Source organism: Pseudonaja textilis, chromosome 1 (genome assembly GCF_049901715.1).
Source record: "Pseudonaja textilis isolate UNSWEBS1 chromosome 1, rPseTex1.2, whole genome shotgun sequence".
Taxonomy (NCBI): Eukaryota; Metazoa; Chordata; class Lepidosauria; order Squamata; family Elapidae; genus Pseudonaja; species Pseudonaja textilis.
Genome location: NC_141990.1, coordinates 32,026,486 through 32,053,285, shown reverse-complemented (window position 1 = coordinate 32,053,285; position 26,800 = coordinate 32,026,486).

Here is a 26,800-nt window from a genome sequence, read left to right as displayed (position 1 = left end):
GGGAAAAAAGTTGTGATACATCACGTGATGATGCTATGACGATGTGAGTTTAACACCCCTGTTCTAGAGGGTTGCTATTTTTCTCCCCTAAAACGTTGCTAGCCTTTAGCTGAAGATATTAGGAACTGGTCCTATGGTATAATCTCAAGAACTGAACAGGATATATCAGGATGAGGCTGAAAGCAATGTAGAAAGGGGCAAAAATTAGCACATAGTAGGAGAGTATCGTAGCCATGGAAAGCAGTGTGCCTGAACCATCTTTATTGGTGTTTATCAGGCTCCCAGGCCAAAATAATTTTAAATTATTTAAATTTAAAAAATAAAAAGCTGTTATGCTGCAAAATAAAGTGCTGGTCTCTGATGTTATGTTTATTTACAGTAGGTTCCACAAATATTTTCAGAAAAAAATATCATGTAAGTCTATATATCGTTTTTCAGTTTGAAAGAGGACATGGCTCCTCCTCCTCTGAAAAAAGAAGTGGATTCTGCAGTGAGGATCTATGTCACTTTGGCTGCCATTTTGTGAAAGCACTGTTCCAAAATGTTTCACTAGCCCAAAAATGTAGCCATCTGTGATGTACTGTAGCAAAAGCAGTCTTCTTACAAACAAGTGTAACCCAGAAGAACAATTCAATTATTTTGGTTTGAACTAAATGGTGGTACTTACACTGAATTTAATGTTTTCTATTGTTAATTAATTTAAGATCAGGATAGATTCATGACAGCTTCTGTCTCTGAGATTAAAAAGATGGCATTTTCTGTGTGTCTACAGAGGTGCAGAGACTGATGGCATATATTCTAATACTCACAAATGCCACTGAGTTCTGAAACTTTGATCAAAAGTTTCTCTAAGGCAAGGAGCTCTGCTTCACCAGAGACTACTGAGAACAGAATCTATCCACAACAGCTTGTATTTTCAATCTCTGGACTCTGAAACCAGAAGTTGGTGTTCCTAGGTGAGTTGCTATTTGAGGCAAAGATCTCCTCCCTTTTCTATGTATAGAAGCCATATTAATTGTTAGCTGGATCTTACTTCAGAAGCTGGTGACCGGTTAAAATTTTTCACCATGGTTGAGGCAGCTGGTTCGCAGGAGCAAGTAAGAGAGACCAAATCACACAGGCAATTCAAAAGATAATTGTCTAATTATTAGATGTAATTATCTAAAGAAATACATTATGCCCAACACAATATGCCCTGGGCCACTAGGGGTTTTCTTTCTTTTTCTTCTTTCTCTTGTGTAAAATATAGATGAAATTTTTGTAGCTGCAGCATTGTAGTAGCTCACAGTGAAGCAGTGATGTTCACTCTTTGTTCTCAGCATTTTAATCCAGCAATACAGAAGAAAAGTATAGCTGTCCATCAATAGCTTTGGGGAGTAAAACTGGCAATGTCGAAGATAGCTCCGATGTATATTGTTACATTTCTACATTGCATCAAACATTAATCTTCATGGATTTTAGAAAAGAATACATTTTCCTAATATCTTTTTAAACGACTTAAGAAGAACTTTGTCTGAATTTAATTGAGTGGATAACCCCTGGGCCTATAACTATCTTCCAGTGTCTAACCTGTTTCAATAAGTTGTTGTGAAAGGGGGCAAGAGATTGAGGGGTCACACATTGACCAAACTCAACTACTTGGAGAAAGGGTAAGATAAACATGTAATTAATAAAGTATGTGATCAATTAATGAAGAGAGCAACCAGCCCTCAAACTCAACAGGCTTAATAGCAGTAACTGTGACAGATATCTTGGAGTCTAACTATGAGCCAGCTAAATATGAGTCAGCAGTGTGCAGCAGCAGCCAAAAAGGGTAATGCAATCTTAAGTTGCATTAACAGAGGGATACAATCGAGATCAAGTGAGGTATTAATACCACTCTATAAAGCCTTAGTAAAACCACACATAGAGTACTGCATCCAGTTCTGGTCACCACACTATAAAAAAGATGTTGAGACTCTAGAAAAAATATAGAGAAGAGCAACCAGGATGATTAGGGGACTGGAGACTAAAACATATGAAGAACGGTTACAGGAACTGGGCATGGCTAGTCTAGTGAAGAGAAGGGCCAGGGGAGACATGATAGCAGTGTTTCAATATTTGAAGGGCTTCCACAGAGAGGAAGGGGTCAAGCTATTTTCTAAAGTGTGTGTAGGCCAGACAAGGAATAATGGATGGAAACTGAACAAGGACAGATTTAACCTGGAAATAAGGAGAAACTTTCTGACAGTCAGAACAATCAACCAATGGAACAGCTTGCCCTCAGGAGTTGTGGGAGCGCCATCACTTGAGACATTCAAGAAGAGATTGGACTGCCATTTGTCAGAAATGGTGTAGGGTCTCCCACTTGGGCAGGGGGTTGGACTAGATGACCTACAAGGTCACTTCCAACTCCGATTATCTGTTAAATCTGTCAACATTTTTTGTTGTTTCTCCACAATTTGTATTCAGAGATATCCTGGCTGAAAAATAACAGAGTCCTCATATGAAAATACTGAAATTAGTTTTCAATAATTGAAAACTATACAAATAAAGACCATGATTATGTCTTAAGGTAACTAATCCCATTCTGGTTTGTGGTGTTGAGAAAGCTTATTCTCTGTCCATTGGCCATTTCAAGCCAAAGAATGAACAAAATGCATATTTTAGGAAAAGGGTGTGCTTGTAGCTTACAATAAAAGGGCTTCCATGGCCATTTTCTGATGATGGCAATTAAAAATTAGCTTTTCTGGATATTTGAGGGGAGAGACAAAATGGTTTTTATCTATTTATGCACTACTGTTGCTTTGTTCTTTTTCCCCCAATATATTTATATTCACCATTTTAGTTTCCTTCCAAGATATATGTGTTTGTTTGTTTTCATGTTTGTTTATTTATGCATAGTCCTTCTTTAGAAATACCAGAGCTTTGTACTTAGCTATTCATAATATGAAACTAACTCGTAATTCAATGAGCATTAATAAAATAGTACAACTCTAAAATGCAGGTTAAAATGGTTAAAAAAAAGTTATAAGCAATTCTTGTGGATTAATTAATCCATGCCCAATGAGCAGAGGAAGCTAATGGGTAAAGAGAAAAGTCTCTTTCATAATGGTTGTTGGATCTATCTCACAGTAGCAGGTATCAACATTGGGATGATTGATTGGTTGATTAATTGACTTTATGCCATCAAGTCATTCTCGACTCCTAATGAAAATATAGATTGATTTTCTTCATCTATCTATAGTGGCAATATACATAGATGTTCTTCATGATGATCTATCCTTAATTTAAGAAAGAAAAAAAGAAAGATTTAAAGAAGTGCTTTCTGATATTCAGAACAGTTATAAATGCATTTCTATTTTATCTTCTTTCTCTAAAGATACACCATAGCTCCCTTCTTTCTATATCCTACCCTTCCTAGGTAATCAAATCCATAAATTGTGTTCATTTTTTCCCTTTTTCATCAAAAGGTCCATAAAGTGTTTCCTAGCAAATGTAGTTATTGTCTTCTCCCTAATCAAAGAACTCAATTTTACCATCTCTGCAAATTCTGCATCTTTATCAACCTTTGCTCTATTGTGAGTATTTCAAAATCTTGCATTAAAGCCCCTTTCCAGAGAGCAAGATCTTTGCATAATGTGTCTGATATAGGATAATTTGAACCATGTTATTAGTACCTTGAATGAAAAGTCTGAATTGATTTTTTATGATGCATTGGGTTGGCTGTCCAAGGTGTACTCATAATTCTTATCTAACACCAAAGGCAGGGTTGTCAACTTGTGGCCTGAGGGCCAGATGCATCACATGCTGGCCACGCCCACATCCAGTTTAGCCAAGGGAAAAAAGTCATGATACATCATGTGACGCTGCTATGATGACACGAATTTAACACCCCTGCTCTAAGGTATACTGAACGGCATCAATACTCTTCCTATCCTGCTTCTTTAAAGTTCGGCCTTTGCTTCCATAGAGTGTGACAAGGAATAACATAACTTGCATGATTCTTATCTTTACGGGTAGACACATCACAACATTTGAAGCACTTTCTCATTGGTTTAATGCATGATTTTGCCTTACAGGGTTAAACTTTACATTTTGGCACCTTCAAAGGCCCTTTGTTCCCTACAGTGTATTTTGAAACATTGTCAGGTCACTTCCCTATTCTAGAATGTCTTGACATGTGTATTGATTTATTTTCTTGTATGTGACTTGTCCATTCAAAGAAAATAGCAAACGGCCTTTTATTTACCCTGATACAGTTAAGAATGCTAGCAGCTTGAAATATCTTTCTCATTTACCCTTACCCACACACCGCACTCCAGCTCTACAGAAATTTTTGACTCAGCATTAGTTGGATATGATTTGATTGCTGTGTTGATATTACAGAAATGTTGGGGTTTGGGTGACTGTATGGAACATCACTTCATGATACAGTAGGGGTGCTTTAATCTCCAAGTGCATAAATAGTATGCTTCTGTTTAGGCAATGAGCTGGAATGACTCAGATGTGTAGGAGCTTAATTATGTCTTTAGCTGAGAGAGGAGGACAGTTTGTTCAGAAGTAGGTTGCCCTGTCAAGTAAATAATATGCATTTTGTGAAATTAAGTAATTACAGAGTGTAGAAAAGCCGGTCTCTCAGGTAAGCCATACACACTTTAAGCTTTAATTAAAAAGAAATGGTATTACTTTTTAATTAAAAATGCAAAAGGAAATGGATATACTTTTCTTAAAAAAAAACCAAGACATATTAATGCCAATAATTCTTTCAGTGACAACTCTTAAGAGGTTATGATGCAATAGTAGGATATGCTAGCATTACTTTACTGCCCCTTCAGCATCTGCACGGAGAGTTATAAAACTCCGAATGGTGACTGTAACTGTGCAATCAAATCCCCACCCTTTTTAAAAAATAAAAATTGCATACTGTATGGGTTAATATGAATGTATTTCTTTGTGCTAATTGCATTACTTTCCTAAGTAAGCTTGCTGATGGCCAATTACTAGATGATTGTCTTTACTTTTTTTCAAAAGGCATTGAGGGGATCAAAGGTTCCCAAAATATTTTTTCAAAATTCATAAGAGGTGAAATTCAAATTCAAAAGTGGTATTGAATTCTTGGCAGAGAAAACATGAATAGAAAGAGATTTGTTCCATGTCTCATAATGTTCAAACAGAGTGATTCAGGACTCGTTGAAAGAATGTGATGGAGCTAAGCTGTGGATTTGATGCCATCAGGTGTGATTATGGCAACCAGGACAGATTGGTTTTAAAAGATTGCTAGGGAGCAATAGTGGAAGAGAGTTATTCTCCTATCCATGTTGTGAATTTCCCCAGAATGGCTTCTTTGTGAGATAGAATGCTAGATTACATGGGACATTAAGTTGATCCACCCATCTTTTGCAAATTTGTTAAACATTGCTTCTACCTTTTGATTCTAGTCATTAAAATATCAAACATTATTTATTTATTTGTTTGTTTATTTTGTCAAGTGATTATAAGATAACAGCTATAAGTATAAACATGATTATGAATACATGAAATGGCTACATATAAGAAAAATAAAAGAAACAATAGGACAGGGACGGTAGGCACATTGGTGCACTTATGCACGCCCCCTACAGACCTCTTAGGAAAGGGGTGAGGTCAATAGTAGACAGTCTAAGGTTAAAGTTTTTGGGGTTTGGGGAAGAAACCACAGAGTCAGGTAGAGTATTCCAGACATTGACCACTCTGTTGCTGAAGTTGTATTTCCTGCAATCAAGTTTGGTGTGGTTTACCTTGAATTTAATATAGTCACATTTTATACCTTACCCCAACTGGGTAAGGAATCATTGATCAGAAATTTGAGCATGAATTTCAGCCTAGTTTTGGGTAAATTGTTACATTTTACAGCCCTTGCTAATCAGTGTGACATGGGATAATTTGTAAAATGTTTCACTAAAATCAGTATGTATTACATCTACAGTGTTCCTGCAATCTACCACCAATCTCCCTTCCCTAAAAGTAGAGCAATAAGACTGTAAAACAGCAAAACCCATACTGACCTGGTCATTACACTATTTTTAAATTGCTCTAAAATCTTTTCAAATGCAGATGTCAAACTGTCATTCCATGGATCTTCATTCTTCTTCTTTTTGAAGGTAGCTTATCCTCCTCAAATCCTGTGGCACACAGTCTCCAGTTTATTTGATCTATAAAGTTTCAACCAGGGCTTCAGCAATTTCCATCAGTATTATAGGATGAAATTCATCTGGCTTTGGAAATTAAAACTCACTCTAATAAATAACTTACCTGATAGGAGTCTCTCAATTAGAAATTTCATTCCTACTCCTTTATTTTTCATCATTGTTCGGTGGAGAAGATCATGCCAAAGTAGGAAATGAGAAACTTGGTCTCTTCTTGGTTACCTATTAGCATTTTGTCATCTCCATTGAGTTAGCTGATATAATAATTCTTTTCTCTCTATTTTGAAATAGCCTTTTTTCCCCATTTTTGTTTTTGCTTATTTTAAAGTTTAGTTTTCCTGAGCTTAGACTTTTATTGGCCTAAGTTACTTCTCTTCCTTGGTGCCCTGACTCATTTCCTCTTTGTGTCCATATTTGTCTCAATTCTTCACTGAGCTTTTGTCTATTTGTGCAGCTACCATGACTCCCTTTACTAAATCTTCTTTATTAATTAATATCCAGTCAGTGATGGGTGACATTTTCTTCTGTTTCTCTACTCTCTGAAGAAAACTGTTGACAATAATAGCACAAAGTAGAAAATTTTCCTGGCAAAATTTGTCCTTCAACAGGATAATTAAAGTCCCCTGTTACTACTGCTTCATGCCTCTTTGAAAGATCAGTAATTTGTTTATGAAAAGCATGACCCACCTCTTCAAGAGTATCCAGTGCAAACCATAGTGATGCCAAAACGATGAGATAGGCAGGGTAAGATCACCCATAAAAACCACCATGATATTTGATGCAAATACCTCAATTTTAGCAATGGCATAACAATAACCTCATACACTTTTCATCATCCCCCCCCCCCTCTTGCACAGATCCATGCTGTTTTTAGTTGCATGCAATGTTTGTTGTAAGATGCATTGTAAAGAATCCACTCTAAAGAATAAACAATAGAAACTTATGTATTGGATAAATAATAACACATAATAACATGTTGATCAAATGTCTGGGTACCTAAAATAAGAGGCTCCAAGTAACACTATCTTCATTTTAAGGGCAAATCATTTCTCACTGAATTCTGCAAATTGACTCTTAGAAACTGCTAGTATAGCATATCTGAAATCCAGGGGGGAAAGTGTATTGGAATTCACTTTGCAACAAAATGTATCATCTTGCTGCATAAAACTTTGAATGATATCAAGATCATGATCCATTCCATCTAGATACCCAGTTACGCCACTACACCAAGTCTGAAATTAAAATGAGTCACCTATTCTGTTGTTTTGATTTATGATCTAAAATCAGCAGTCAGATATCCTAGCTCCTAGTTGATTTTCAAGATAGATTGATAGATGATAGATAATAGACAGGCAGACAGAAGACAGGTAGATATGAGTCAGTGGTGTGTTGAATGATGGTGGCAAATCCACTCTTGGTCCCTCATAAAATGAATTAATTTGAGAAAATAAAGCTAAAATTGTAGGTAACAGTTCTTTCACCTTTTTAAAGTGTAAGGAATTTTAAACAGAAGGAAAAAGCCACAGTCATACTCAAGGACAGCCTGCAGTGCCTGGTCAAGAAGAGCATCCATTTACATATTCTCTAAGTCATAAATCTTCTGTATTTTGGCTATGCATACCTGGCACATGACCCTTATTTCTCCCCTGGGATTGCATTCTGAGAGACAATAGAATTCATCCCCCCAAAAAGGCTTATTATTCCCATCTTCAGTAATATTTCACATACATCCATTACTACCTGCAGTCATCAATGTAGCAAGGTAACATAGTTGCAGCTCGGAAAAAAATTATTGTAATTGCCTAATTTGGAGGTTTGGGACATTAAGGGAAAACAAGAATTGTATGACTGCATTAGTGCTTTTTTAAAGTAAAAATTTAAGTTAGCTGTTTTCTATTTTATTTATTCATTTTGGAAGAAAGAAGAATCATATTGGAATTCTTTGTGTATCTGGTTTGATCTGTTTCTCATACTTTAATTAGATTTTATGACCTTCTGAGTTGCCACCCAGTGGCCAGCTTGGCAATAGCAGATTATTTAGGATTCCTAGACAATAGGATCCTAACAGAGTGAATGCCAAAAAGTATTTTATAGAATAAATATTAAGAGAGATGTTAAAAGAAACCCATTTACTATTCTCATCTCTTCAGCTTCTCATAAATCCCCAGAAATGGCAGTGGGTGAACCCCTCTAGCCAGCCAATGGTTATTCAGCACCACTTCTCCCTGGGATTTAAATCTCCACTGAAGCAGCAGTGGCTATGGATTTTGCCACTTTTTAATGTTATTACTAAGTTAGGGAGTAGAAACACTTACCTATGTAAATGGCTTAGTAGCACATCTTATTTGTGACGGATCATAACTCCAGATCTGGACCCTCTGCCCTCTGATTTCTAAGTAAGTTAGGGTGTCTAGCAGGAGATCGTTCTGGTCAATTATCTGAGAACCCAGATACAGTATGTTATCTCTTGCTAAGAATATTTCTTTTTGAAAAACACTGTTTCAACTGTGTGCAGCTATTGCTTCTCCTCTCTTTAGTAGCTGTTAGATTTTGGAGCATGTGGTTATGGGGAACTCATCAAATTTGCAGATGACACCAAGCTGGCAGGAATAGCTAACACTCCAGAAGATAGGTTTAAGATACAGAAGAATCAAAATGAAATTCAGTGGTGAAAAAAGTAAGGTTCTACATTTAGGCAGGAAAAATCAAGCGCACAGGTACAGTATATGTGGTACCTTGCTCAATAGTAGTAACTGTGAGAGAGATCTTGGAGTCCTAGTGGACAACCATTTAAATATAAGCCAGCGGTGTGCAGTAGCTGTCAAAAAAGCCAACACAGTTCTAGGCTGCATAATACTGCAAAAAGGATTCTAAAGATAACAGGTAAATGGGAAACTTGCTTAGTTTATTATTGAGTTTTTAAAAAGCTTCCTGAATTGTAGATGGGCCAAGGTGCTATCTATACTGAAAACAGCTTATGGTACATATTGTATTTATTAAATGTGGACATTTGATGAGTGAGGCTTTTTCACTGACAATCGATTAAAAAAACAGTTTCATTGCTGTTTTAACAAAGTTATCAACATTCATAGGAAACATTTGATATTGTAAAATTACACACAAAGAGCAAAGCAAACATATATTTCTACCCCTATTGAATACAATTATCATATAACACTGATCACTAATTATCATGCACCCTCTTCAGTCTTATTAAATGCATGGGAGGTGAACACTAGATGAATCTGCCACTTCTGTTTTTCCTCGCATTCCTTTAAAAAAAAAAACTTAAATTATTTTCTTTCAAATTGTGAAAAAATTAGAAAAAAGATTTTCTAAAAAGTACACACACACATAATTCTTGAAGGTGTAGAGGGTTATCTTTATGTATTCAAGCACTTGAATACATAGAGATACCTCTCCACACCTTCAAGAATTAACATTCTTCGGATGTGAAGGGGTCTGTCAGTTTTAGTTTTGGCCAACTTCAGAACTACTAGTTCCTTTAAAGCCACTTCTGTACCAAATGCCAAAGGTTGGTTAACATAGAAGACTGAACATAAAGGAAAGACTTGATGGTTGACTTCAAAGTTGACTTAATTGTTTAAATTTGAATTGCAATCATTTTTATATAGCTATAATTGCTGCATTAAGTTTTTGCTTTTTCTTGTTTTATTTTCTTTCTGTATTGCTGTCTTACTTTATTTGTATTCATTCAAATAAAACTGTTCTGTTCTTTGCTTAAAGCAAAATCGTATAAAACTGAATTATTAAATTATTTCTGTCCCATTTCTGAAGAAACTTGCACATTTTGATAAATTCATATACTGTATTTTAAAAAAAACTGAACCAAGTTTTAATCTCTCCTGTCCTTAATGAAAGTGTCAGTAGAAAAACATCCTACTGGTAATGGTTAAAGAAATTTAATTTTGGGACAGGATCCCACTGGAAATTAATTGCTTGATAGCAATATCAGTTGCATTATAAAAGTCATGTTAAAATTGAACAAAGCAGTGTCAGCTCTCCCTGCACTGTTTCATTTAATGGTGGGTAGCCCACCCAGAAAATGAAGTGATGTTTATCAATAATTTAGCTGATAGCACAGCACCAGACTGCACCAGTAATGCCAGGAGAGTACCGCCTTTCTGGTTTTAATGACACCAGCAGGGAAGTACAGTAGGACCAGTGCAAATCAACATTCATTGCACATCTGGGCATGTCTGTGGATGGAGCTATCAAGGACTAAGTGTCAGGAGAAAGAGTTGGAAAGATAAAAATCAAGTGCATTCTGGAAGAATCTTTGATTTTGAATTCTTTGCATAAAGTCAAGCTGGTGGAATATGTGTAGAATAGGCCATTAGGGAATCTTCTAGAAGGAAAAAGAAAAAAAGAAAGCTAACCTGAAGACGTTGCAAGGACTCTTTTTCAATCTTTATTCAAAAAAAACAGCATGCTTGATTGATCCCTGTTGTGCAGGTAAAAAAAAAAGCACATTGGTTTAAATTTTACACACAGAATTGCCTTAGTGAGGAAAATCTTAACATATATGATCCTGACTGTTATGTCCCTGGAACTTGCCAAAGTCCCCACCCAGGTCCGTTCATGCTGCAGGGGCGTTTGCTGCCCCTCATTGGCTGGCCTCCCTCGACAGCCGGCTATAAAAGCCAGCTGCAGGGTCCGGCCAGCCGCTGATCGCTGTGAGCCTGCTCCAGGCAGAGCTAACACGTTCAGTCCTTTATTGCTACAATAAAGTCTTGTTGCATCCATGCCCTGGTCTAGCCTCTCATTGCTCAACTACAACACTGGCGACGAGGATGGGATCGCTACCAGAGGCAATTCGCAACAGCTGAAATCACTAAAACCGCTGAGCCGCAGCCGCGCCGCCGGAGAGCTCGGTCAGCAAAAGCGAAAGTAATAAGCGTCTGTAGCCGCTTGTTAGCAAGCTACAGAGGAAAGTGAAGCGCTGCGAGCCGCAGCCGCTCAATACAAAAGAGCGCGAAATTCAAACGGCTGTCGTTTGAATTTCAAGCCGGAATACAGCGCGGTGCTGTTATTCCGAGTCACTGACACTTACGCAGGTGCGAAATTCAAAGCGCTATCAGAGGCAGTAAGCCATCACCGCCTACGCTCTCCAGGAGCGCGAAAATCAAAACGCTGCCAACAGCCGTTGCAGCTTAGCCACAATTGCAGCCCAGAGAGAGAGCAGAGAGGTTCTGTGGAGCCTCTCCAGAGCTGTAGTCACTAGCCTGACAAGAACACAAGTGCCATTTGTTGTCCCAGAGAGATTTCTCAACAGCATAATGCGCAGGAGTCCTCATCATGAACTCCAACCCAGCCTTCCCACCGTTCAAGCCGGAAGAAGAAAAATGGGAGTCATACAAGAATCGTTTTAACCACTATATCGACGCTATCGGTCTGGCTGATGCTGGGGAGCACAGAAAAAGGTCATTCTTCCTCAGTCATTGCGGAGCCATCGTTTTTGATACAGCCACAGCACTCGTCGCTCCACGTGAGTTAAAGAATGTTCCCTGGGCAGAATTGCTAGAGATTCTCACCAATCATTACTCCCCCAGACCATCACAAATCGCGAGGCGTTTCACCTTCCGGATGAGGAAGCAAGCGGAAAAAGAAACCATCAACCAATATATGGCCGCCTTGAGGACTGCAGCCCTCCACTGCGGGTTCGGGAACTATCTTGATGACATGCTCCTCGACCAGCTCGCTCTGGGGGTCAAAGACCTTCACCTCCAAAGGCGACTACTCGCCAAGAAGGACCTCAATTTATCCCAGGCCGTCGAGGAAGCCTTGGCAGCAGAGCTGGCAACCCAGTCAGCCACTGAAATTCAAGGTCCCATTCCCAAACAAAGCTGCGCCACAGTTCATTCAGAAGAGGTAGTCAACGAAGACGACCCTAGCAACCAAACAGACGTCCACCGCCTCACCCACGCCAAACAACCACAGGCAGGAGTCAGGCAAGAAACCAACAGCGCACCCAAACACATCATCCTGTGCCTATCCTGTGGCGGACCTCACTCGAGAGCTACATGCAAATTCAAGGGCGCCATCTGTAACCATTGCCACAAAAAAGGCCACATTGCCAGAGTCTGCCAGGCCGCGCACAACTCAGCACAAAAGGTTCCTTCCTTTTCCCATTCTGGGCCTCAAAGGCAAGTACTAAATTGTCACACTTGCTACCATGCTAACCACACCTGTCACTCTATTAGTAAAATAACACTTTCCATTTTATTAGAAGGTAAACCTTGTCGTATGGAGGTTGACACAGGGTCAGCGCTCTCAATCATCTCTTGGAGCACCCTCAAGAAAATCCAGCCCAGACTATCCAGAAACCAGCTCCAGAAGTGCCAGATCTCCTTGAGGGATTATCAGGGAAAAGACATTCCAGTGCTCGGCAAAGGCAAGTTCCTTGTTAATTTTAAAGCTTTTAAAGGCCACCTGCCTCTAGTGGTAGTTAACGGCAACCTCCCCAGTCTTCTGGGGCTTGATTGGTTCCCCCACCTCGGCCTAGGGTTAACAGGAGTCCATGCTGTCTCAGCTTCTGACACTGACTCCTTATTTACTGACTACTCAGACGTATTCAGCAATGAGTTGGGGTGTTATAATGGTACCCCCATCTCGTTTGCAGTTGACCCCCAAGCGGTTCCAGTCCGGCTGAAACCGCGTAGAGTCCCATTCGCCATTCGGCCTAAACTGGACGCAGAACTCGATAAATTATTAAAGCAAGGGGTCATTGAGCCGACAGACTTTGCCAAATGGGAGACACCAATTGTCACACCCCTTAAAAAGGATGGCAGCCTGAGAATTTGTTCAGATTACAAAACAACAATCAACCGCTTTCTACAAGTTAGCGCGTACCCAGTCCCGGTCATTCAACATTTATTGCATACCTTTGAGCCTGGCAACATTTTTGCCAAATTGGACATGTCACAAGCGTATCAGCAGTTCCCTGTTGACAACCAAACAGCCGAACTGCAGACCATTGTGACCCACAGGGGTGCCTTCCGGTGCAAGCGTCTCCAGTTTGGCGTAAGTGTTGCCCCGGGCATCTTCCAATCCCTCATGGAGCGTATACTACAGGGCCTCCCTGGCGTAGTACCCTACTTCGACGACATATTGGTCTCGGTCAGGGACAGACCCCAACTTTTCCAGAGAGTCAGAGCAGTGTTAGACAGGTTCAGACAGCATGGCCTCAAATTAAAAAAGGAAAAATGTGCCATTGCCACTAGACAGGTGGACTTTCTGGGCTATAGAATTGACGCCTCAGGCATTCACCCCCTAGAGTCCAAGGTCAAGGCAATTCATGAGGCACCCACGCCAACCACTAAAGCCGAGCTACAAGCCTTTTTGGGATTATTGAACTTTTATGCATCATTTCTACCTCACAAAGCATCGGTAGCAGACCTCTACACAGGCTCTTAGATAAAAAAGCACCTTGGCACTGGGGACACAAGGAAGACACCGCTTTTTGCGCAGTCAAGTCACTGCTCACATCTGACGCAGTCCTTATTCAATTTGACCCACACCTTCCACTGGTACTAGCCGCGGATGCATCCCCTTTTGGGATTGGTGCTGTATTAAGCCATAGACTACCCAACGGCTCTGAGGCACCGATCGCCTTCTTTTCTAGAACGCTCTCAGAAACAGAGCGTAACTATAGTCAGATAGACAAGGAGGCTTTAGCCGCAGTGGCCGCGGTTAAGAAATTTCATGAATTCCTATTTGGCCACAACTTTGAGCTAATCACGGACCACAAACCTCTCCTGGGTCTTCTTTCCGGAGACAAGCAGACTCCCCAAGTGTTGTCTCCCAGAATGATGAGGTGGACTTTATTCCTGGCGGCTTACTCGTACAAGCTCATCCACCGCCTAGGAAAAACGTTAAGCCACGCAGACGCCCTCAGCCGCTGCCCCCTGCCAGCTCCAGCAGAAGACCCGGCCCCGGTCCACGCCATCTTTGATGTCACCGAGCTCGACCTTCCTGTCACCGCTCTCGACATCGCCACCAAATCCAAGATGGACAAAACCATCGCCCAGGTACTGGACTGGGTGAGGAGGGGGTGGCCGGGCTCTAACCTCGCAGCCGAATTCACACCTTTTAAGACCTGTCAACAGGAGCTGTCTAGCATACAGGGCTGCCTGTTGTGGGGCACCTGGGTTGTTATTCCGGCCTCACTTCGCACACCAGTCTTAGAGGCACTTCACGAGGGCCACCCGGGCATCGTCCGGATGAAGGCGTTGGCACGGAGCTACGTCTGGTGGCCTGGCTTGGACGACGACATCGTCAAGTGGGTAAGCTCATGCCAACCCTGCCAGGAATCCAGACCTTCCCCTCCAGTCACCACCCCCACAAAGTGGGAGAGCGCCAACGCGCCTTGGTCAAGGCTACACATTGACTTAGCGGGTCCAATACACGGCAAAACCTTTTTGGTGGTCGTAGATTCATACTCAAAATGGATCGACGTGGCCCAACTATCCACGACCACCACGTTAGCAGTTACCAAGGCTCTAACTCGCCTATTCGTAACACACGGGCTACCAGATACCATTGTTTCGGATAACGGCCCCCAGTTTGCCTCAACAGAATTTAGCCGTTTCGCCACAAATCTTGGCATCCGACATATCTTCACGGCCCCCTTCCATCCTGCCAGCAACGGACTGGCAGAGCGAGCCGTTAGGTCCACAAAAGAAGCGTTGGCCAGATTCAGCAAAGAAGATTGGCATCACAGACTCTCCGTTTCTTGCTTAGTCAACACTCGACCCCTTGCATGGTCACCAACAAATCCCTGCTGAACTTCTAATGGGTAGACGCCCAAGAACTGTGTTGGATAGGCTCCACCCTCACTATTGCCCTGACACCCCTCTCGCTTCAATGACGGGGTCAGAGATTTTGTCTTGCAGGAACATGTATTTGCAAGGAACTATGCCGGAGACCCACTGTGGATTCCAGGAGTGATAGTAGCCATCACCGGCCCCCGGTCGTACCGAGTCCAGCTGGAAGACGGCCGCATCTGGAGAAGACACCTGGACCAGCTAAGGAAGCGACAGGGTACCTTCGCCAGCGTCGGATCATGGGCTCAGGTCGACCCTCAGGTGCTACACCAAGCTCCGTCGTAGACCATGCCAGAGCCTCTACACCACCGCCACCCGGACCAGAGGAGCTGGCAGTAGACCGGGACTGCCCGATGGGTCCGCTACCGGCACCAGTAGACGGGGCCACGACATCGCCAACCAGAAGCACTGCACCGGTGCCTGTGCAACCCTCAGAGCAAGGCTGCACCCCATCACCAAACCCACCGGGTTCCTTGAACTCTGAGACACTTGGTAACTCACCGGAGTTACGACGCTCGGGGCGCCAGCACAGACCGCCCGCTTATTTAAGTGACTATGCGTGTTCGCATCTGGGGGGAAGGGGTGTTATGTCCCTGGAACTTGCCAAAGTCCCCACCCAGGTCCGTTCATGCTGCGGGGGCGTTTGCTGCCCCTCATTGGCTGGCCTCCCTCGACAGCCGGCTATAAAAGCCAGCTGCAGGGTCCGGCCAGTCGCTGATCACTGTGAGCCTGCTCCAGGCAGAGCTAACACGTTCAGTCCTTTATTGCTACAATAAAGTCTTGTTGCATCCATGCCCTGGTCTAGCCTCTCATTGCTCAACTACAACACTGACCATCTTCATATTCTAATTGTACATACAGAGACATTTGGGATTACTGTTATGTTTTGGAACTGGGCATCGTTTTAGCTTACAAATGCCAGTCAGACCATTTCCCTAGCCTGCCAAGCTCAAATCACGCTGCAAGGGCCTTACCCAGGCAATACGTTACACATTATCTACCTACAAAGAACACAACTAGATGATTTAACAAGACACAATCTGATTTACAGTGACCCAAATAAAATAAGATCTGTGGTACTTCTTGAGTTCAGAATTCTCACACCCAGGTTTAAACTTTAAAGGAAATACATATTTGCTCTAATCCCATTAAGGTTCTCAACCTCTTTGCCTCTTATTTTTTTTTCTCATTTTGGACAGAACAGAAGTTCAGGTAGTCTTCATCCACTCTTTTCCTGCTTCCTAAATCCCTTTTGAGGCTTGGGATATATGTGCTACGGAATAAAATCTATAATTGGTAGCTATGATCTATAATAAGGATACTTGTGGAAAAACAATTCATTTGAATTGGTTTAGAAAATATTTATTTATTTGGTTTATGTATAAGGTCTTAGTACATGACTCTGGGCAGCTCACAACATTAAAACAAAACAAGATACAAATAAATTAGAAATAAAACACAGTAGCTGGAAAATCATAAAAATGCTCTCAACACAACCAGGAAACAGACCCCAGGCTCGGGGGTGGGTTACGAAAGGGTTAACTACCGGCTTCCCTGCCCGCTGTGAGCCGCCTGTAAATTGTCATAAATCATCATTAGCATGCTGCCTGCAGAGAAGCAACCTTTGAAACAGCCCTCTTTTCTTGTTTTTTTAACTGCAGCTGTGGCTCGTGCGGCAGCTGAAGTTGAAAAATCAGGAAATAAAGATCAGGTAAGAGCCCAGGTGGGCGGGTGGGCAAAAACATCAGCAGACATAGAACCGATTCTATGTCTGCTGCTCTTCAGAGCTACCAATTCTACAGAAGTGGACAGAACCGGTAGAAACCCACCCCTGCCCAGCCTATTTAAGCCTTGAATCCAATCTCCTACTTTGTAAAGGAATCAAGATTAAAGCCTTCATGACAGGCAGCTTTAATCATCAGGCTGCAAACTCTTATTCAGTCTCTTCTCTATTCTAAGTTCATTCTGACATGCACTGTTTCCTTACTGGTATTGCTAAATATATGCTGATAAATTTCTATTTCATAAACAAAAAGTCTTGTTTCATTATTAAATGTCATTGTTTTCATCCCTTTTCTCTAAATCTATCAAAGTAAAATTTAATTTTGCCTTCTGAAATGTTAAGTACCCTACCCAATTTTATATTATTGTAAACCTGTCAAGCATTTCCTCCATCTCCTCCTCTAAATTATTAATCAAATATTGAACAATACAGGATCCAGATTTTGAACCTAGTGATACTCACTTGATACTTCTTTACAAATTCATCAGAACCCATTGACAAGCATTTTTTAACATGATTTCCATCTCCTTTTCCTACTGCCAGGACACAAGTAAATAACTTCCAAGAGAAAGAGTGCTTGAAGAAATCTCTCACCACGTATTCCTATGTCTCACAGAGATTCATGTAGAAGTTCCATGGTACCTTTTCCCCAAGTTGCTTGTCATAACCAGCAATTTTAACGATACCTACAGTGAAATAGTATGTGTCTGATATCAAAGGTTTCCAGATATCCATTGGGGATACCTACAAGGATACAGCAGGTTTATTTGTATGGTTAATTACTCAATAGATAGACTTCAAGGGGATTTAAAAGGCTCATCTGCAACAGTCCTGTTTTTCTCCTCTGTACAGTTTTAGTCGTATATTGTAAACCTAGCTTAGGACTACTGTAGCAGTTCAGATAGAATTACTCAAGTCCATGTGCCTTATACTGGTAGCAGAGATGCTATTCAGCAGGTTCTGACCAGTTTGGGAGAACCAGGAGTGGAAATTTTGAGTAGTTCAGAGAACCAGCAAAATCTCTAGCTGGAGATTTTACAGTATCCTTCCTCTGCCACACCCACCAAGCCACGCCCACAGAACCAGTAGTAAAAAAAATTGAATCCCATCACTGACTGGTAGTGAATAATAATAATAATAATAATAATAATAATAATAATAATAATAATAATAATAATAATAATGATAAACATATATGTATTAATTTTCAAGTAAGGATAATATATCTCTGAAGTTTGTTTAATGTTAGATCTGGGCCCCGAACTGAGAGTTTGAGGGAACCGAGGTTTGACAACTCATTTTAAGAAACAGGAGGGAAGGCGCATGCTACAAGGCATCCTTCTGCTCCTCTCTTGCAGCTTTTTTCATTTGCTTTTTACCCAAATGATTTGCAAATTCTGCTACCTCCATATAAGCTTCTCTAATCTGTCTGGGTGGAAAAACAGTCCATCTCAGTATGTGAATGTTGACAGTGTCTTCCATATCTTATCCATTCATCTTCTTTACAAATCAGATAAAATAGATAGCTGATATATTTAAGAACAACTGCTCTCATTTCTGAACAATGTGGTGAGTCTTTTTTTATGATAGGGAGGGAGGGAGGGAGAAAGAGAGGGAGATTCTTTGAAAATGGGTAGTGGGTTCCACCTGCATTAATTTAGTCACATGAATGCTTTTCAAATAGAAAAAAAGGTTAATTTTTTTTTAAATCATTCATCTTTAAATGTTGAATTCCTTCACTTGATCTGATCAGGCCCTTTTTCTTGACTTTACTTCCTTTGGAAACAATTTATCCCCAAGATCTAGATGGTCTGCTGCCAGACAAAGAAGAAAAAGACCCAACAATTTCTGGATTTGGCAGAAAACAACTTTACAAATGTCTACACATTCCAGATGGATTCTGTATTGCACTGCCAAACAGCCTATTGCTTATCCTAGCCTGACTATGGCATTTCATTCCATTTCAGAAAAATTTTAGGGGCAAATTTTTAATCAGGAATATTTATTCTCTACTTTCTTATTAAAATATATGGAAATTACACAAATGATAGCTAGCTAGCTAGCTAGATAGATAGATAGAATGGTTTCTTTTTTAGGCAAGTGTGATTGGACACACAAGGAATTTGTCTTGGTGCATATGCTCTCAGTGTACATAAAAGAAAAGATACATTTGTCAAGAGTCAAGAATCATAAGGTACAATACTTAATAATAGCCATAGATCAGATCCATATCCTGGGAGCATTGTCTGCAGGTACTTTAAAAGTTTTACAAGATGGCCAAGACATACCCTCTATTTTAGAAAAAAAAGATTATCATCTTTATAGTAGCAGCATCAGGATTTTAAACAAGGACCACCCATCCCATCCGCACTCCTTCCAGCAACATCATTCCATTGCTGTCAATGTATGGCCCTCAATGAATCTTTATCCACTTGTGCTCGTGATGACCCAAAGTATTCTGGCAATGGGTCAAAGAGAAGTGGATCATGTTTCCACTGAGCTTCCTCTGAGTCACAGTTCATTCTGAAAAATAGTGAAAAAAATGACACTAGAAAAATAAATATCTATAAGAAAGTTGCTAACTCTTAAAAATTACTTTGATAATTTTTTCAGTTTCTTAAATTCAAGGAAAACAGTAATCAGAACAAATCAGTTGTATTTGTGGCTTTATTTTTCAATAGCCCAAGCATTACCCACTTGCTTCCTCTGTTTCTCACACTCATGATGGTGGTATAAATGTGAGAGAACTACCCTAAAGAATATTAATAAGACAGTCTTTTTAAAAAAAATTAATACTTCCTTTCTTTCCATCTTTGCTTAGCTCTGCAAATCCTGCTCATGAATGGATTTCAAGCCTACCCTGTAAAAAGCTGACTATTTATATATCTGATTCTTTAAAAGCAATTAGGAATACAAAGCAGATGGTACGGCATTGTAGATTTCCCCTTTCATATTGCTTAAACACTAGAGATCAATAAGTCTAATATAAACAGATGATTTCCATAGCAGGGTTTTATAATTAGCTGGCACTGAATGTGTCCAAACTCTAAAATAATTAGCAGAAGCATGTGGCACACCATTAAAACCTTGTGGCTTGTCTGCATTTACATTTATAATTATTAAAGTTAATTATGATGCTTGTGGTATGGTTCCAAGCTCCTTTACAAGTTAGATTAATTTTTTTCCAGTCTTAGTTTTGCCTGTTCAGTCACCTTCTCTGAGCCCTCAGTGAAAATTCCCCAGCAACTTTATAGCAGTGGCAGGGGGCAACAAAGGGTCTTTCTTTTAATGCTAGACAGCTGTTGTTCTGACCAACAGTCCAACATTTTAAAGAGAACATGGCACAAGAGAGACAGGGTGTATTCTAGTCTGATCATGTTGTTCCCATTAGAAATTAATGTGTTTAAACCCTGGTTACACTTGGGCTTCCTACTCTTTGAATTAGAATAAGAAGGAATTTGGAATATGGTGAAAACAAAACAAGGAACCAGAGATGTATTGGGCGCGGACACCTAAGTGTAGGAGTCTCCTCTCCCAAATGCAGTGGTGGGATTCAATTTTTTTTTACTACCAGTTCTGTGGGCATGGCTTGATGGGTGTGGCTTGATGGGCATGGCAGGGGAAGGATACTGTAAAATCTCCATTCCCTCCCCACTTCTGGGGGAAGGTTACCACTAGTTCTCCGCCCTACTCAAAATTTCTGCTACCGGTTCTCCAGAACTGGTCAGAACCTGCTGAATACCACCTCTGCCCAAATGTCTCTTTCATGACTAAGGTTTCATGTACTTATTCCCAAAGACCAGTTATACCTCTGTTTATAACAATCCCAGGAACTCTTCTTTGAAAAATGCACAGCTTTTTCCTACTGTTCCATACAAAGTTCAGCATTTTCCCCCTCCTCTATTGATGCCTCTTTATGACCTTCCCACTTTAGATATTGCCAGATGAATCCTGGATCAGCACAGGTTGGCGAGAACTATTCTGTTTGGTATTTGCTTTGAAAACTAAAAGGGATGCATGGAGGAGTGGAGAGCTTTAAAAACATCCAGTATAAATTCTTCTCTAAACTTGAGCTATTTCTAGAGTTGGGAAGAAATTCTTCACCAAATATATGGTCTGGAAAAAATATAAATTTCCATGAATTTTTCCATAGGAAGAAAGAAATTCTCCTTAAAATGTTATTGAAATATGGGAAGTCAGGAACGGATGATTACTCAAGGGGAAAAGGATACCTCTTAAGTAACTAAATTATACCTGTGAGAATGTCTCTTGTCTTTCAAAATAAATTTCAAAAATAAATAATCTTTCATCAAATTGTATGAGAGCCGGTTGCAAAAAAATGTAATATTGCTGCTTTTTCATTTCTAGAAGCTTTTTTTTACTATCCCATTCAGCAGAATATTGCTTTTGTGTTTGGATTTTTGTCTTGGTTGTAGACTTATAAAGAAAATGAAAGTTGGGGATCCTACCTGTGGATAGCACAAAATATTAGACAAAATATTTCAGAACAGTTAAACTTTTAATTGCATATCATCCAGAAGCACTAAACCTTGTATGTTCCAGATGTGTTAAGCTACAAAGGGCCTCAGAGGCACCCGAAAGCCAGTTAATGAAAATATCACCAAGATAACAAAAGAACTCCTGTATTAAATTTTAATAAAGTTCAAAAGAAAGAATGAATTTTTTGGCTGAATCATCATGCCAAAGTACCTTTACTCCCTTCCCCATCTTGTATGTCTCTCCAGACAATTGAACCATAGTTTCCAGCAGCTTAATAGTAGCATAGATAATACTCATGGATCAGGAAAACTGTAGACCAAAATATTTGGAAAGAACAATGTTATGGAGACAATTATTTTATATGCTATTCTGTTTCTTTATGGAAATCATGGAAGAATCCTTTTAAAAAAATATCATAGCAAAATCTCAAAAAGTTAATTAATAATAGAACATCTATAGTCTAAACAGGAAAGATATCATATCTGGAAACAAGGAAGAAATGAAACATAACAAGCGCAATTAAGACAATTGGACAAAATTCTCCTATTGTTAGGGGGAATAGGTGCTTCAGGTGCATCCATTCCTAAGTGATGGAATTTTATATATCCTATTTCATGGCATTACTTGCTCCATAACAACTATATGTTATTCCATACATTCCTTTGTTCTTTAGTCTGGAGGTAATTTTAAAATGTTATGAAGTCTCATACATACATTTAGATAATACAAATCCCAAAGTGACATTATCATGAGACATGTTGGTACAGTGGTTAGAATGCTACTTCTGCTACCTGCTGGGGGCAAGATGCTGACTCTGTAAACTGCTTAGAGAGAGCTGTAAAGCACTATGAAGCAGTATGTAAGTCTATTGTTTTTGCTATCATCAGTAATTTCAAGAAACTATATATTTTTAGTTTTTCTATGCTAAAACTTTTCCTAAAGACAGAAACTGGATGCAGTCAGATAAATAAAATCAAACTTTCGCAGCTGAATGTGTACATATATTAACAGCAGAATCCAGCAGTAATTTAATCACCAAATTAAGTCATGTGGAATTCATAGCAGAGACCGAACATTATTGTTACATACATTATTACAGAATCTAATTTATACATTCAACAATGATTTATAAAATATTTTTTTTCTATTTTATTCTTTCTGAGTCATAAATATAAGCCACCTGTAGTCATCTAAGAGTTGGGTACTTCCAAATCTTATTTTAAAAATAAAATAATAATACTAAATTGGCAAGACACAAAAGTGCCTGCAAATATCAATAGCTCTCCATTTATTTATTACTTGTACGTTTTAGATTTGGGAAGTACTTGATTTTGTGTTACAATCTAATGACATTTCAGTTAATAGATTAGATCTATTACTTTCACTTCATTATGCATTATTTTAATTTACACATTCTTTATTATTATTTAATTATGTCAGATATTTTAAATTTTAATTTCTGACTCTTGTTAAGAAAGTTATCAAAATGGCAAGATGCAAATTTTCTAAATAGGGAGTTTTTTCCATCCCAGCCCAGCCAAACTGTCTCCTTTTGAAAACAATATTGCACATCAGTATTCTTCAAGTAACAGCATGTCTATCAGACAGTTGCTGGCTCTCATTCCTATTTTCTCCAGCTCCAACCAGGCCTGGAGATGTTTGGAATGTGACAAGGTAGCAGCAATCCTGCCAAGTTTGGTTGGCTAGCAAATTTATTTTCTTGTCCTAAACTGATGATAAAATTTTCATGATGTGAAGTTCCAGCAGGCCCAAGTGCTGCCCACCTAGAGCTGGAGGTGTGAAACTAACCACAGCCAAAAGTGCCATAAGGAAACAGTCCTTCTGCTAAGTATGCTGATCTTGCAAAATGATTCACTCTGATCTGCCCTTCCCTCCAGTAATGTTATGCTTACCTTCCCTCACCCCGCCCCACAGTTCATTCTGAACCTGTGGACTGTTTCATAAAATAGATAGCATCATTTTACAACTATTACTTTTATTTCTCCAGTCTAAGACCCCATAGAACAGGGGTGTCAAACTCAAGGCCTGGGGGCCAAATCTGGCCCATGGGGTGCTTAGATCTGGCTCGTGAGGTTGCCTTGGAAACAGCAAAGGACTGGCCTGCAGTGCCCACCCCAGCTCCCGAAGTCAAACACAATCCTGATGTGCCCTCAATGAAATCGATTTTGACACCCCTGCCATAGAACATAGAATAACAGAGTTGGAAGGGACCTTGGAGGTCTTTTAGTCCAGCTCCCTGCTCAAGCAAGAGACCGTATACCATTTCAGACAAGTGGCTGCCCAATCTCTTTTTGAACGCCCTCAGTGATGGAGCACCCACAACTTCTGAAGGCAAGCTATTCCATTGGTTGATTGTTCTCACTGTTAGGAATTTCCTCCTTAGTTCTTGGTTGCTTCTCTCCTTGCTTAATTTCCATCCATTGTTTCTTGTCTTGTCTTTTGGTGCTTTGGAAAATAGTTTAACCATGGCACACATTATAATGGTCTCGTCATGACCCTGGTGGAGACTGACTCTGAGGGAGAGGAGGAACAGCCAACAGGGAGTGGAACTGTGGTTCTGGAGATTGTGGAAGAGGCTGGGGAAGGGCAGAAGCTGGCTGAGCAGTCAGAGGAAGACCCAGGCCCATCCCTTATCCATCCTAGGGCACGCAGGGAGGAGAGGATCAGGGAGAGACATGGTCTACTTGGGAGAAGAGGGCCTTGATCCTCTTCATGGACTGCAGCTGTGATAACTGCATAAAAGTTTGGACCTGCATAGTGGCGAAACAAAGCGTGTTTTATTTTGGTCTGAAGTTATCCTTCCAACAGACTGTGCCTTGTTATCTCCTTGAATTTGGTAAATACTTCTTCTGTTCCGTTGTGGAAATTTTGTCATTGTAGTTTGTTTGGTTTTTTATTTCACCTCCATCTGCTCATTAAGTTTAGACTGACTATTTTTGAGTACGTTTTATCTCCAAATGAGTATTATTGAACAGCGGGGCCAAGTTGGAGACATTAAAGGACATTTATTTATGTTTTGGATTTAGTTACATTTGTGTTACACTCTGGGTCATCACAGGTCTTTAAAGATTTTAGTTGATAGTTATGTTATTGTTAGTTATGTTGTTATTAAGATGTAAAATACACTGTCTGAGCTTTCAAGAAATGGTGAGTTAAGCAGGGGTTGAACTCCATTTTTCCCCGAACACCATCACTCTACTAAGCAAATAATTCCCTCAACACTGTCAAACAATTTACTAAGTCTGTATTACTATTATTATTACTATTAATCCTCCCATCCTTTATTTCACCCATCTCCTCCCACTTATGACTGTATGACTATAACCTTATTGTTTGTATCCTAATGATTTTTATTGACTGTTTCCTAGTATGATTTGATTGCTTATTGTACCCTATGACTATTATTAAGTGTTATACCTCATGATTCTTGACTCTTGATGAATGTATCTTTTCTTTTATGCACACTGAGAGCATATGCACCAAGACAAATTCCTTGTGTGTCCAATCACACTTGGCCAATAAAGAATTCTATTCTATTCTATTCTATTCTATTCTATTCTATTCTATTCTATTCTATTCTATTCTATTCTATTCTATTCTATCCATGGCCAAGAGTCCCTTGTAAATCCATAAGATGTTAAGTTATATAATCAGATCAAATGAATGGCACACACATTTTATTAATGTATCTATTAATGTATCTGCATATGTTCTTGTTGGGGGGCATATGAAAGTAGCAATGCATAGGTTGGTGATAAATGTATATTATACTCCAGTGAATGGGAATAATGGGAGAACTAGAGATGAGTTTTGAGGAAAAAAAGTTGTGCCATATTCTAAATTAGCACACCCCAGGAGGCAAAATTACTCTAATAGATGACCTGAATGCATCAATGGGAACAAGACAAGTGAGTACAGAAACAATTATTAGGGCATTGAGAAACTCCAGGATAAATGGGAATGGTATCTGTTTAGCAAAATGTCTTTTTGTTTTGCATGCATATTTTATGTAAGATTATTTATACATACCCATGCAAAGGAATGAGTATAAATTTAGAAGCATGATTGATTTGGTTGTTTATTATGAAAGATTAAGAAAATTAATGAAGGATATAAGATTGATCAGATCTTATAAAATTATTTTCAAATAATTTTATTAAGAATTATAAATGAGGAGAATAAAAGTCAATATAAACTACAAAAATACAAACAAAAATAGAGAAGAAATAAAAGGAGGAGGAGAGTGCGAGTGAAGAAAAAGGGAAGGAGAAAAAAAAAGTAGTAACTTACCTCTTGATCCCAGCAGATAAAAACAATTTTAATAGTTAAGTTTTACTCATTGTCTGTAAATAAAAAATTATCTTCCCCTTACAGCTAATCTCTTAGGTAAGGAAAAGAAAGTCCAAATGCTAAATTCATCAATCAATCTTTGTCAGCAGAAGTTCACTAAGGGCAACCATATATAACTATAATCTTTTTTTAACCCTGGTGAAACAAGCCAATCTTATAAATCTTCCCTGGTTTTTTAAAATTATTCTTTAACATATTCAGAGAATGATAACCTTCTATGCACCAATTCCACCCACACATTTTATAATTTTGTAAACAACAAACTAAAAGACTCAAGGTCCATCCCACCCCTGAAAGGATCTAATGGCAAAGACTGCAACAACAACACCATCAAAGCAAACCTCTTTAACACATTCTTTGGCTCAGTATTTGTAAACAGCAATGGATCGTTCCCAGTATTTCCTAGCCGAACCACAGAAAACTACAATGATCTAATACATATCGATTTTACAGAAGACAATGTTGAAAAAGCACTATGCAATCTAAAACCATTTCTATCTATTGGACCGGATGGAATATGTGCCTACTTCTTAAAAAAGCAATCCATTGACATAGCCAAACCACTAAGCATAAACTTTGAAAAATCTTTCAGGACCAGCTCCTTGCCTAACCTATGGTCACAAGCCATGGTCATCCCCATCTTTAAAAAGTGAGACCCCAGCCTAGTTGAAAATTACAGACCAATCTCTTTATGCTGCATCACCTGTAAAGTCATGGAATCAATTATTAACCAATCCATTATTCTCCACTTAGAGACAAACAACCTAATAAACAATTTGGTTTCAGAAAAAAACTGTCCTGTAATCTGCAACCCTTACACTGCAAAAACATATGGACTACAGAACTCGATCAGGGCAAAACAATAGACGCAATCTATATAAACTTCTGTAAAGCCTTTAATTCAGTGGTACATGACAAACTACTCCTAAAACTAAAATCTTATGGTATCTCTGGACAACTGCATAACTGGATAGAAGCATTCCTGTCAGACAACAAAGGGTCAGAATTGGGAGTGTCCTATCCAATTCTGTACCTGTCAATAGTGGTGTCCCCCAAGGCAGTGTTCTAGGACCAACTCTCTTCATACTCTACATAAATGACCTCTGTGATCACATTAAGAGCAATTGCGTTGT